Here is a 13,000-nt window from a genome sequence, read left to right on the forward strand (position 1 = left end):
GGTGAAATAAACTTTTTACTAAAAAAGTGATATGCCTGGGGTGACTACTCACCATGACATGCCCATTTAGGAGTTTATGATCAGATCACCCTGTGGGGTTACTTTCTGCCACTGGACTTACTAGTTTTATTATAGAATTCCTTTATCATTCACAAATGGAATGGCTGGCTTGTGTGGCAGATGTGTGTTTAACTTTTTAAGAAATATTTTGTGAGAACTTACATATTCAACTCCTTCTGTATATCTGGGCTCAGATAAGGATACTAAATCCATCAATTTCTCTAGGTAAAAGGCAGGAAAAAAATCCTTATCCTCCCCAAACCTGGCTCACATACTTGCATATTTAATTGCTTATCAATTCCTTTGGGTTCCTAAAATAATTTCAACATCCTTCTTTCCATCTCTCCAGCCCTACTGATACCATCTCAGGGTATCTGTTTTGTACCCAGTACTGTGCTAGGTAATGAGAGGGCACACAGTTAAAGGGGCAGCAAAATAGAGACCCCTCCTGTTGCCTCTGGAGACAGAGCTGAAGTGACCACAAGGAAAGACTATGCTGTGCAAACTCTTTGTGAGAAGTCTTGGGGCTGCATTCCATTTACTTGATTCACATGCTAGAGGAAATATTCCACCTTTGTTTGAGTGCTAGGTGTAGCTATTTACTTATTTTTAAAACAGGTGTGGCTGTTAAATGAAGAGGAAATGTTTTGTGAAATCTCAAAAAGGGGAGAAAGAAAACTTTTCTTTAGACTAGCAGTTCACAAAGCGTGGAAGGGGGACTAATAACAAAAGTTTTAAAAACGTTAGAAATGCAAATGCTGGGCCTCACTCTAGACATACTGAGTGAAACTCCAGGTGTAGGATTTTTCCATTGATTTTCAGAGAGTGTAGAAGAGAGGGAAAGACAGAGCAAAATATCAATGCAAGAGAAACACATGAATTGGTTGCCTCCTGCACACCCCCTACTGGGGACGGAGCCTGCAACCTGGGCATGTGCCTTTGACCAGAATCGAACCTGGAACCTGCAGTCCGCAGGCCAACGCCTGAGCCAAACCGACAAGCCATCCAGGTGATTCTAATCGAAGCTCAAGTTTGAGAACCACTGTGCTAAGCTCATTCCAGGGATGTAGGTGGTTATCTTTAGGATGGGAGAAGCTTAAGTCCTGCGTAACTGGGCAGCAGGGTAACATTAGCGCAGCGCCAGGCCAATTCTCCCCCTCGCCTCTACCAGCACCCTCCGCTGAGCCCAAGCTCTTGGACTTGGGTGCTTTTCCCTGGTAGCCGTGGCCAAACTCTGGTAAGTGGATTCCGACTGGGCTGGCCTGGGTGCCGGACGGGCATGCGCAGACTGGCGAGCGCAGCAGAACAGTGGGAGCAGGGAGGTAGCGGCAGAACGGACCTGCGGGCGCTGCAGGACCAACGCGGTAGGTTTGGGTGCGCGGCGGTGGGGTACCAGGGGAGGGCTGGACACGTAGGCAGAAGACAAAGCCTCACTTTGTCGCTGGCTCACAGCGGCTAGCGGGGGTCTATCGGGGTTTCCCTCGCTCGCCTGGCGGCTCAGGCGCTCTCCTGCCCATTTTGGACAGGCTGTAGCCGGCAGGTGTTACACTGTGTGTTTATGCTGTTCACACAGCCTGCGAACTGTGTTATGATTATCTGCATGAAGTTAGGTTTTTAGTTAACTTTGCTGTTTTCCTCTTTCTCTCAAACTTTGGGTGGATGGCTGCTGCTGAGGCTTTCAAATCCAGCCTGTTTCGCGTGAATTCTGTGACGGGTTTATGTGCCTTTGGACTTTTGGTGCATAGGATCAATAGGGCTGGAGTGAAATCGTATCCGCGGTTTCTGGTTTTGGTGCCTTTCCTGGAGCAGGGCGCTTCTGGGTGCGGCATTAAAAAAGTAAACTTCTAGCGAATTTCAGAGCCTAAAACGTTCTGTATTTTAGCAACATTTTTTATTTATTGATTTTAGAGACAGGAAGGGAGAGATTATTTATGCATTCATTGGTTGATTCTTGTATGTGCCACAACCTTAGCATACCCCAGGACACTCTAACCAGCTGAGCTACTTGGCCAGGGCTAGCTGTATTTTTAAGTGGAGACTCTAAAATAAGACTTTACAGCCCCACCACTTACTTTTTTACATTACTGTTATTTCAGGCCTTATTTGGTGCTATTAAAAGGAAGTGGTCTTTTGAAAAAAGAAATACTTAATCATTTTTTAAAAATGCTTTAAAAATATATTTTTTATTGATTTCAGAAAGGAAGGGAGAGGGAGAGAGAGATAGAAAAATCAATGATGAGAGAGAATCATTGATAGGCTGCCTCTTGCTCTGTCCAGGCTCAATCACTGAGCCACCTGTCTGGGCAGGAAGTGGTGTTTTAGGTGAGTAACAGTTCTCACTTTTTTTCCTTTTCGTTACTTTGTCACATTTTGTGTCTCATACAGAGATATTTTACACTGGGGCTGGGGTATTGGTTACACTCCTACAAGGCTAAGGCTATGCTGTACAAATTTCTTGGATAACCTATGAACCATAAACAAAAATTTAGACCATGGGGTACACACACACTGAATATTATTTAGGTTAAGTGTTAAATTTATGTTGGGGGGGGGCATATATATATAGAATTAATAAGTTTAGGAAAAAGAAATTTTTAGTTCTGGAAGAGAAATCTATGTGGAAAGGAAATACAGATACCTGCCTTTCCCTTCACCCCCCGATGAAGAATGTTTTAATGGCAGAAATAATATACAGTTGGTTTAGTTTTAGACTGTAGAGACCTTCCAGGTCAGCTAGTTCAATTGCTTCAGTTTACAAATGAGAAAACTGAGACCGATGAGGTTAAATGACTTACCATGGCTGCTGGAGCCCCTCCTTGGCAAAGCTGGGCCTGCGACCCAGGTTTTCTGATTTTCAGGGCTCTTTTTACCATCCCCCTGCTGATAACTCTCTTCACAGTTTAGTTTGTTAAACATCTACATCTTTATACTGTGTAGTCTGGCTTAACCAGATAATTAGTTATTCCTGCTACTCAACTTGCTAGTACCTTTTAAAGTTCTTTCAAAAAGTATCCTCTCTCTAATATATATATACATATATATATATATATATATACACACACACACATATATATACATATATACATATATAAATAAATACATAATATAAATATAAATATAAATATAAATATAAATATAAATATATATACCCTTTCACCCAAGTCCCACCTAACTATTTTGCTGGTCTTGAAACTGCCCTTCTTTCCTGTCTCAGTCACATTGGGCCAGACTACCTGTTTACTTCCCTCCCTGAAGTCCTGCCCATACTGCCGGAAGAGCTCAGGTGTGACCTCTTCTTAGAAGCTTCCCTTGATTACTGTGGCCAGAAAGTAGCTCTCCATGTTCTTAATCCTCTAGCATTTATTACTGTTTTCTGTGTTGCTAGAAGGCACCTCATCTTTAGATTTCTGAATTTTTGAATTTTAGCACAGTTCCAACTTCTTGACCAGTTCGTAAGCTCTTGGAGGTTAAAGTCTATGACTTAGATATCCTACCCAGCACGAAGTACAAATTTGTTTTCAGCCACTGTTTGCGAGAGGGAGGAAGTAAAGCACAAATAGTTTTTAAAGGAATTTGATGTGGATGTTGTGTAATACGGGAAGGCCACCTTAGAGCTATAGCAAGAGAGTTGTCAAGTCAAAACAGCTTGATGGGGTGATTCTCCTATTTTGATAGGAGATCACACATCAGTTAGGAAAGTGTTGGGGACAGAGGTTGCCCAACATAGAGGGGAGGGTTGCCCAAGGCCTGTATTTAAGCATGTCACTCCAAGTGCAGAGTGGAGAGCACAGATTTAAGAAATGGTGTAAAGGAAAAAGCATTTGGTAAAAGACTGGATGCAGAAAAGGAAAGACATCTTGAAAATTACTTTAGTTTCAGGCTTGGTATGTTGGTAATGGGGTTGTAATGTTCTTTTTAAAAGTCCCTCCAATCATGACATTCCTTTTGTTTCTTACAGTTACTGGTGTGATTGTCTTATTTCCCATTCTAGATGATAAGTTCTTTGGGGGATGATCTTTAACGCCTCATAATGCCAGGCACAGTAGTTTAGTTGTTGCATGAGTAAATAAATGAAGAAATAGTGTATTTTGACAAGGAGAGGGTGGGCATTTAGGATCTTAGAGCTGTGAAGTATCACTTTATCCAAACCACTAACTAAGGTAGTTAGTGGTGTAACTGGAGCTTCTACTCAAGTTTCCTCATTTCTAGCGCCATGCTTGTTTTGTTGACCCTTCCTTTTCAAGGTTGTTGACCCTAAGATGAAGTTGAAATGGCAGCAGGACACTCTAGCTTGAAATGTTTTGTGGATCTAAAGCCCTTGGAGAGCAATCTAAAGTGGGGAACTTGGTGGCCAATGGGTAGATGTCTGTCACTGGAAGAAATGAGATAAGGGGTGACTGGCCAATTCAAGGTTGAGTGCACAGAGTGAGGAGGAGGCTGAGGCTGGGGTTTGGGGTATCTGCACTCGAGGGAGTTGAGGAGGAGTCTGGAAAGGTCAGTGTAGCTTAACTTGTCAGGACAGAAGACATAAAGAGATCTACCCAAAGTCCTTGGGCTGAGAGTGTATTTGGGAGAAACATTCCACACTACCAGGAAGTGGTGAGCGATAGCCATGTTGTTTATGACCCAGGAAAGTGGGGATAAGGTTGAGAGAGAGAGAGAATTGTGATCAGACTCTCTACCTGGAAGAACAAGACAGAAGGCAGTCCTTCAGAATCTCCAATCCCACTTTGGAATACTTGTGGGATTTTGCAAATCAAAACACAGCCTTTCCATTGAGCTGCACACAGCATTGAGGGAGCTGTTAGCACCTTCACAAGCAAGTTGATCACTGTCTTCAACTGCCAGTGCTGTGCTTGTCATAAAAATATTAAGAAGAGAGAGCAATTGAGGGGAGAGACAGTTTCCTGGGGGGAAGTGAAGGGTTGAGCACGTATAGTGGGATTACCTTTTTTTTAAAATTACGACTTTAGTCAAAATTGATTGGACAGCCAAATGAAAATCAGGTGGTATGTTGAGGTTAATGTCTCATACATTTAAAAATGCCCAAATATTGAAATCTAGAGTTATATACTACAATCCTATGTAAAATGACTATATTATGTAACCTTCTCAAAATAATAAAGGTAATATTAGTAATTAGTATTATAGAATGTTTTCCATTACCAGTGTACTGAACACTTTATAAGCAATATGCCATTTAGGCTTTACAAACCCTCCTGTGAAATTGGTGCAATTATTATTCCTGTTTTACAGATGAGAAAACTGAGGCTTAGATAAAAATCACATTTCTGAGGTCACACAGTTGACAAGTGGCTGAGTTGAGCTTTGATCCCAACCCTGCCTGACTTCAGGCACTGAGAGCTTAAATAACTTAATCAAATATCTTAAAATGCAAAACTTTATTGGTGGCAACCATAACAGATGCTTAGGCGTCCATTGAGAATGGTCACAGATTTTAGCTGGTGAAACTCTCAACATTCTATGAGCCAGACTTTAATCTGAGGAACAAACAACAATGATGAATCTTTCTGTTTTTTGTTTTGTTTTTTTTTAAATTATTCGTAGTGGTCTTTATCTCCTTTATACTCTTGGAGCATTCCTAGAGGCAGAAACAGCACCATAAAGCTATTTCTGTTCTGTTTCCTCCTTTCAGGAGGAACTGGGGTGATAGCGGTTAGTTGATATTGATCCAGGAGATACCTCAGGGGTTGGCAGTGCGTGGGAAACCCTGCACATGAGCCTGAGGACGGCAGAGTGGCCCAGTTTGTAAGGACTTCTGCCCCTGGGGTGGTGGGATCCACTGCTGGAAACCTTGGAATATCTGTGAGTCTTGACCCTTCCCCTCATCTCAGGCCTGTGAACTGGTTAGAATCCCCAGGGAGAATCCAGACCTGAGCACCTTCTCCTGGGAGCCTAGAGATCAGGGAGCTCTGAAGTCAGTGTGGACTTGTTGCAGTTGGAAGTGTGTGTGGATACCTCAGGTAAGGCTCCTGTTCAGACACAAGTAATTTAGAGACAGGACTATCAGGCCCCAAATTTGACCAGTGAAATTAGCTGTGAGAAAATGCTAACCTCCCCCTCCCCACATGAACCTAATTAATCTCTTTTGAGAGTTTCAAAATGGAATCCAGCTGAAAGCATTCTTCCCCTCCCTGTGCTAGGTAAGCCTTCTTTCCATTACCTGCTTCTACTTCATCTTCTCCTGGGTAGGACCTGTGTTCAGATGTGAAAGGAAAGTATGCCTGCTTCTGACCTCTACCCATTACTCGTCTCGACATCCAAAAACTCATCACATCACCCAGCTCTTTCCCTGAACAAAGGTGTGAATCAACATTTTATTTTGGATCATGATAAAATCAGGGAGAAGGAGAAAGAGGCCTTTGTGCTCCATATAGGTTGATCAGTTATAAAATGGTTATACAATTTGATTGCTGGAAATTTTGCTGACATATAAATCACTTGAGATTTGAGGCTGTGTTAACCTTAATCATCTTATTTCTTTTCAGTACTGCTGTGTCTGAAAGTTCCTGTTTGCCTTTTTTTTGGTGAGAAACACATACCATGGCTTTTGTAAAAACAAGTTGCTTTTTAGTAATACTCTGCACACAGAAAGGGTGGGAATTAGAATGGTGATTAAAAGAATTTTTCTTTTATTTAAACACTTGTTTCATGAGAAAGTATTTTATTTTCTAGTACACTTACAGATAACTTGCTCATAAAGCCCAGTTGTGAAGGGGACTTTAGACTTTATAATAAACTAAATTTGTATGGCTTACTCTTTTGAGCAATCCAGATCTATAAAACTCTAAGAATATTGGGATAACTGACTGCATACAGATATGCTGCACAGAGGAAACATGAGAAACTGTCTTTGCTGATAGTAAGATAGATGGAAGAAGTTTGGGGGGGCTTCTTTGTGATAAAAAGTAAAAGGTTTGGGGGATGGTTTACCATAGAGACTCAAAATATTAGAGGAAATTAGATTTACTTTATTATTGAGAAACTCAATAAATTAAATTGTTTAAAGGTCCAGTCCCAGGAAATAACACATCTTTTATTAAAAAATGACAAAAGCTTCTTCAATTTGTTGGAGAACCAAGAAACACGAGAGCTTACCAGTGCTGTCAAAATAGAATTTGGATTGAATTTGAGTTTAAAACATTGGCAATTATGTATAGGAAGATTAGTCCTGTTAATTACACCTTGGGCCAATGTCTTCTTGTCTAAACCTTCTCCTCAACAATGAATTCCCATGTGGCACCCTCTGGACTGATGAATATATGAGGAAACCTATCCCCATGGATCACAATTGTAAAATCCAAAGTAATGCATGACAATCTAAAACTGGTGTTGATCAAGCAATTTGAATGCCTTAGAAAGTTCCAGCTTTATTCACATATTGTTTCCAAAGCTGGTGCTCAGACTCTAGGTTAAATTGTTGAAGTAAAAGAGAAGCAGGTTCAGAACTGACTCATTCACAGTGAATGATCAAAGGCACAAACAAGTAGACTTTGTCTCATTTCACTTTATCATCTTAAAGATATCTTTTATGGCTATATTGGTTTCTTTCTTTCTTTTGGCCCTCAATAATATATACTCACTGTGTACTTTTATAGAAAAAAATCAATGCGAACTAGAATTTTGAGGTTTGATAAATAAATCTCTACTTATGGCTTTAATTAATGCCATTCATCAATAATTTGGCAGAAAGACAGTATCAAGTTAGTACATAATTGAACCTTTAGCTAGATATGAAGTTAGTACTTATAATCTTTGAGAACAAACCAACAGTTCTCAAAGGCTCCTGTGTTTTTTTCGCCTCAACAGCCTGTCAGCATTCTGTTATTGTGAAGTTTTTCTTTCTTTTCTCTCTCCTCAGCTTTCTGTTCACTGGGACACTCTTTTGGTCCAGGGGAATGTTTCTAAGAGTGGCCCAGTTCTTAAAGAGTTTAAGAATATTGCCATGGCCGGGTGGCTCAGTTAGTTGGAGCATTATCCTGTACACCAAAAAGTTACAGCTTCGATCCCCAGGAGGCAATTGAATGATGTTTCTCTCTCACATTGATGTTTCTCTCTCCCCCTCCCCCTTTCCCTCTCTCTAAAATCATTTTAGGAAAAAGCCATATCCTCAGGTAAGGATTTTTAAAAAAGTATTATTATCAGGTCAGTGAGGTGTCAACTGTGAAACTCAGTTCACAAATACCCAATGATGTTTTTTAGAAAAAGTTGTCATGCTAATGAATTAATTTTGGAAAAATAATGGTAATAGCAATTTGCTTGATCCCTTTTTTTAAATCCCAAAACAGGCCACATAAAGCAGGATCACCATCAGTGGAAAGAAGTAACCTAAGAATCTTTGAATGTTTAGTGGTCAACCAAAGTGAGCTGCTTCCGATAATTTACAGTTCAAAGATCTGAGGTCATTTGGCCTATGATCAGGGCTGTGGATGGAAAGTCAAAGCCTGTGATTCTGTTTCTGACCCCACGAGAAGGGAGGCCTTCTCTTTAACTGCAGGTTTGATGATTAAACAAGACATTGGATGTGAAAGCAATTAGTAAACTGTAAGATAAGGAAGTAAGGTATTTAATATAGTTATAATAAATGTCTGACTTTGCTGTCTTTCACTGATAAGTGGCCAAGACTTTGAGAATGACTTGCCTGTTTGAGGTTACTTGGCTTGGAAGTGGTAGAGATAGGACTCACATTTGTGTCTTTTAATTTGACAGAATGTCAGAGCTCAGCATTGGGACCACAGTGAAGGCCTCCTAGACAGATCTAGGGTCCCTATCCTCATGGAACTTCAGTGTAGCCCCAAATCTAGTGCTCTTCCAATTAATCTACATTTTTGCTTTTACTGACCAGAGGGAATAATTGCTTGAAATTTATATTTGGTTTTTATAAAATCCTATATGTGTTTTCTGACTGTGGAGCTTTTTAAGTTACATCTCTGTTGCTATAGGTGCTTCCAATGATTGCTCCCTAAACTTCAGATTCACTTGACAGGATATTTATTAATTTCCACTGTGGAGAGAGGGGTTGGATGCCTCTCAGCATTCTTTTTGTTAATCAGAGGCTTGTTCCAGAAGAGTATTTTCTCTCTTCTACACAAAATCAAAGGGATGTGACTGAGTAAAGGGAACTGGGCTGGGGGCAGGGCTATAAGTGAGACATAGTCCTTGCACCCATGGGTTCTCAGTCAGATGGAGGACACAGGGATAGCCTGTGACATGAGTGGGCACCAGGTGGAAGCATGGAATGAAGTTTTGGGGGAGCATAAATGGAGAGTAGTTAATTCTGTTCAGTGGGTTGAGGAAGGTGTTAGGACTTTTGAGCTGAGCCTTGAAAGGAAAGTACAAGTTCAATATAGAGACTAGAGTAAGAGCATTCCATGGGGGAAGAGACATCATGAACAAAATCAGGGAGACAGGGAAGAGCTGGCCCCTTCAGCAGATTGCCGGTACTTTAATGTGTTCTAAAACCCGAGCATGATAAGAATCACCTGGAGATGTTGTTAAAGAACAGATTGCTGGGCTCCAACTCCAGGATTTCTCATTCTTTAGGTCTGGGGTGAGGCCAGAGAATTTCATCTTAGCCTGTTCCCAGGTGATGCTGAGGTTGTTGATCTGGGGACCACCTGGCTAGAGTATAGGGGACAGATGATCTAGAAAAAAATTGTTTTCTTGAAACTTTACTGTCACAAAATTGATGGTTCAGGGTGGTTATTGTGGTTATTGTTTTGTTTGTTTAATGAGTATAATTTACCAAGTGGTTGCTGCCTTGTGCCACTTTTTACAGTCTGGAAGTTTCTTACCTGGTTCTGTCTACTCCACCACCCCCCGCCCCCCTCCACACACACACCCTTCCTGGCTAGTTTTCCCAAGAAACCAGCCCTTTTCTTTTTCATGTTTTAAAATAACTGCTGTTTAGCCAGTGTGACCATTCCACTCATGGAAAGCTGAGTAGCCAACATCAGTTGGATGATGTTAGGGAGTGACCTAAACCAATTATGAACGACTGGTGTATTCAAGGAGTATATATTTGGGTTTTATTTTGTTAATTTGTGCATAATGTTAAACTTTTTCAACAAGTATGTTTGGAATGGCTAGAACTTACACAATTGCATAAAGTTCCTTCCCTGCCCTCAAAAAACATGTAGTCTTGTAGGAAGGTTAAATATGTATGAATTCATGGTTCCAGTACAGGACAGCTGGTGCTGAAAGCAGTAAGAATGCTAGAAACCAACTGTGCTAGGAGGGAAGGTGGGGAAGGGTGGGTGGGTGTTAAAGAGATCAACCAAAGAACTTGTATGCATATATGTATAACCCATGGATACAGACAATAGGTTGGTGAAGGCATGGGATGGAGGACAGGGGTGGGGAGGGCTAGAAGAGGTCAATGGGGGGATGAAGGGGCATGTAATACTTTCAACAGTAAAAGTTTATTTTTAAGTATAAAATAAAAGGAGTTATTGAGAACAAAAAAAGAGAAAGAAACCAACTGTGACAGAACTGAGAAGGAAGGTTCACTTTCCAGTGGAACCATTATGGCAGAGTTGAGGGGATGATGATTTATGCTGTCTTCTGATGTTCTATGCCAGCGATTTTCAACCTTTCCATCTCATGGTACACATAAACTAATTACTAAAATTCTGCCACACACCAAAAAGCATATTACATTTTTTTGCCTATCTGACAAAAAAATAGGTATAATTTTGATTCATTCACACTGGACGGCTATTGTGTTGGCTGTTGTCATATTTTTATTTGACAGTCGCAGTGGTTCTCAACTTTCCTAATGCCGCGACCCTTTAATACAATTCCTCATATTGTGGTGACCCCCAACCATAAAATTATTTTAGTTGCTACTTCATAACTGTAATTTTGCTACTGTTATGAATTGTACTGTAAATATCTGATATGCAGGATGTATTTTTAGGGGTCATGACTCACAGGTTGAGAACGCTGGCTAAGGGAAAAAAGGTCAGTGCCCCTGACTATAAATAGTCAGGTATTGCATGTTTTAAAAATTCTGCGGTACATTGAATGAAAACTGTTTTATGCATCTTTGTAAGCCCTCTGAAATGAGGGAGCATATGTCTATATGAAGAAAATAATAGGGGAGGGAGCATTTGAATTTGGCATTGAAGGACAGGCAGATGCTCACCAGGTAGAGAGTGGTCAATTGGGGAGGCCTAGGAAGGGGCATTCCAGACAAGGGGGCAACTGAACCTCAGAACAGAGGTACAGCAGGGAAGTGTACATGCAACCATTGGTGAGGACTCTGGCTGGGAAGTACAGGGAGATAAGACTGGAAAAGGAAGATTGTGGGACATTTTGAAGATGAGGGTGGGGAATTTGGACTTATTCTGTAGGCAATGCTGAGTTGCAGGCTTATCTTTTTTTTTTTTAATAATTAAATCTTTATTGTTCAGATTATTACATTTGTTCCTCTTTTTTCCCCCCATAACTCCCCTCCTCCGAGTTCCCAACCCACCCTCCGCCCTCACTCCCCACCCACTGTCCTCATCCATAGGTGCATGATTTTTGTCCAGTCTCTTCCCGCATCTCCCACACCCCTTTCCCCCGCAAGCATAGTCAGTCCATTCCCTTTCTATGTCCCTGATTCTATTATAATCACCAGTTTATTCTGTTCATCAGATTATTTATTCACTTGATTCTTAGATTCACTTGTTGATAGATGCGTATTTGTTGTTCATAATTTGTATCTTTACCTTTTTCTTCTTCTTCCTCTTCTTAAAGGATACCTTTCAGCATTTCGTATAATACTGGTTCGGTGGTGATGAACTCCTTTAGCTTTTCCTTATCTGTGAAGCTCTTTATCTGACCTTCAATTCTGAATGATAGCTTTGCTGGATAAAGTACTCTTGGTTGTAGGTTCTTGGTATTCATCACTTTGAATATTTCTTGCCACTCCCTTCTGGCCTGCAAAGTTTCTGTTGAGAAATCAGCTGACAGTCTTATGGGTATTCCCTTGTAGGTAACTGATTTTCTTTCTCTTGCTGCTTTTAGGATTCTCTCTTTGTCTTTTGCTCTTGGCATTTTAATTATGATATGTGTTGGTGTGGTCCTCTTTGGATTCCTTTTGTTTGGGGTTCTCTGCGCTTCCTGGACTTGTAAATCTATTTCTTTCATCAAGTAGGGGAAGTTTTCTGCTATTATTTCTTCAAATAGGTTTTCAATATCTTGCTCTCATCTTCTGGCACCCCTATTATTCTGATGTTGGTACGCTTGTAGCTGTCCCAGAGGCTCCTTACACTATCTTCACACTTTCGGATTCTTTTTTCATTTTGCTTTTCCGGTTGGGTGTTTTTTGCTTCCTCGCATTTCAAATCTTTGACTTGATTCTTGCGTTCCTCTGGTCTGCTGTTGGGAGTCTGTATAATATTCTTTATTTCAGTCAGTGTATGCTTAATTTCTAGTTGGTCCTTTATCACACCATCAAGGGTCTCATTAGATTTCCTGTACATCTCATCAAGTTTATCGACAGCCTCTAGAAGCCTCTTGAGAGACCTCAAAAGTGTGGTTTTGAATTCTATATCCAGTAGCCTGCTTTCCTCCAGTTCTGTCCTTTGTGGCCTGTTTCTTTGTCTTGGCATTTTTTTATGCTTCACTGTGTCGATAGAGTGGCTTTCCGTGTTAAGTGTCCCAATTACCTGAGCTAGACACTCTTGGTGCACCCCCTTGTGGTCTCTGTGAGCAGTCTTGTTGAAGTCAAGCCTTGATTGTTGTAGGTAATTACTACTTGACCTCCAGGCCAACTGGCTGTGAGAATCAGCTGTGTTTGCAGTGGGAGAACTTCTGTCCTCTAGGGAGGTGCTAATCTAGCCTTTGCCTGAGGCTATCCAGCAAATGGCTCTGTGCAGGGCTTGGGCAGGGCGGGTCCCAGGGGATCAACAGGGCGGAGGAGGGAGCAGTT

The 13,000-nt window shown here is 41.0% G+C and overlaps 1 protein-coding gene across 2 annotated transcripts in view; it reads left to right on the forward strand.

Annotated features, from left to right (window-relative positions):
* PLS1 (plastin 1) overlaps positions 1–13,000 on the forward strand; it is a 208,794-nt gene that overhangs the window by 38,414 nt on the left and 157,380 nt on the right. The window contains exon 1 of one of the 2 annotated variants that reach the window (XM_070405914.1): positions 1,361–1,424. The exons of the other annotated variant lie outside the window; for it this stretch is intronic. The gene's annotated coding sequence lies outside the window, so the exon portion shown is untranslated. Of the gene's footprint in view, positions 1–1,360; positions 1,425–13,000 lie in introns of those variants that run through there. 2 annotated transcript variants of the gene reach the window in all.

This window comes from Myotis yumanensis, unplaced genomic scaffold, assembly GCF_028538775.1.
Source record: "Myotis yumanensis isolate MYYU_CA2020_CCGP unplaced genomic scaffold, mMyoYum1.0.hap1 SCAF_2, whole genome shotgun sequence".
Taxonomy (NCBI): Eukaryota; Metazoa; Chordata; class Mammalia; order Chiroptera; family Vespertilionidae; genus Myotis; species Myotis yumanensis.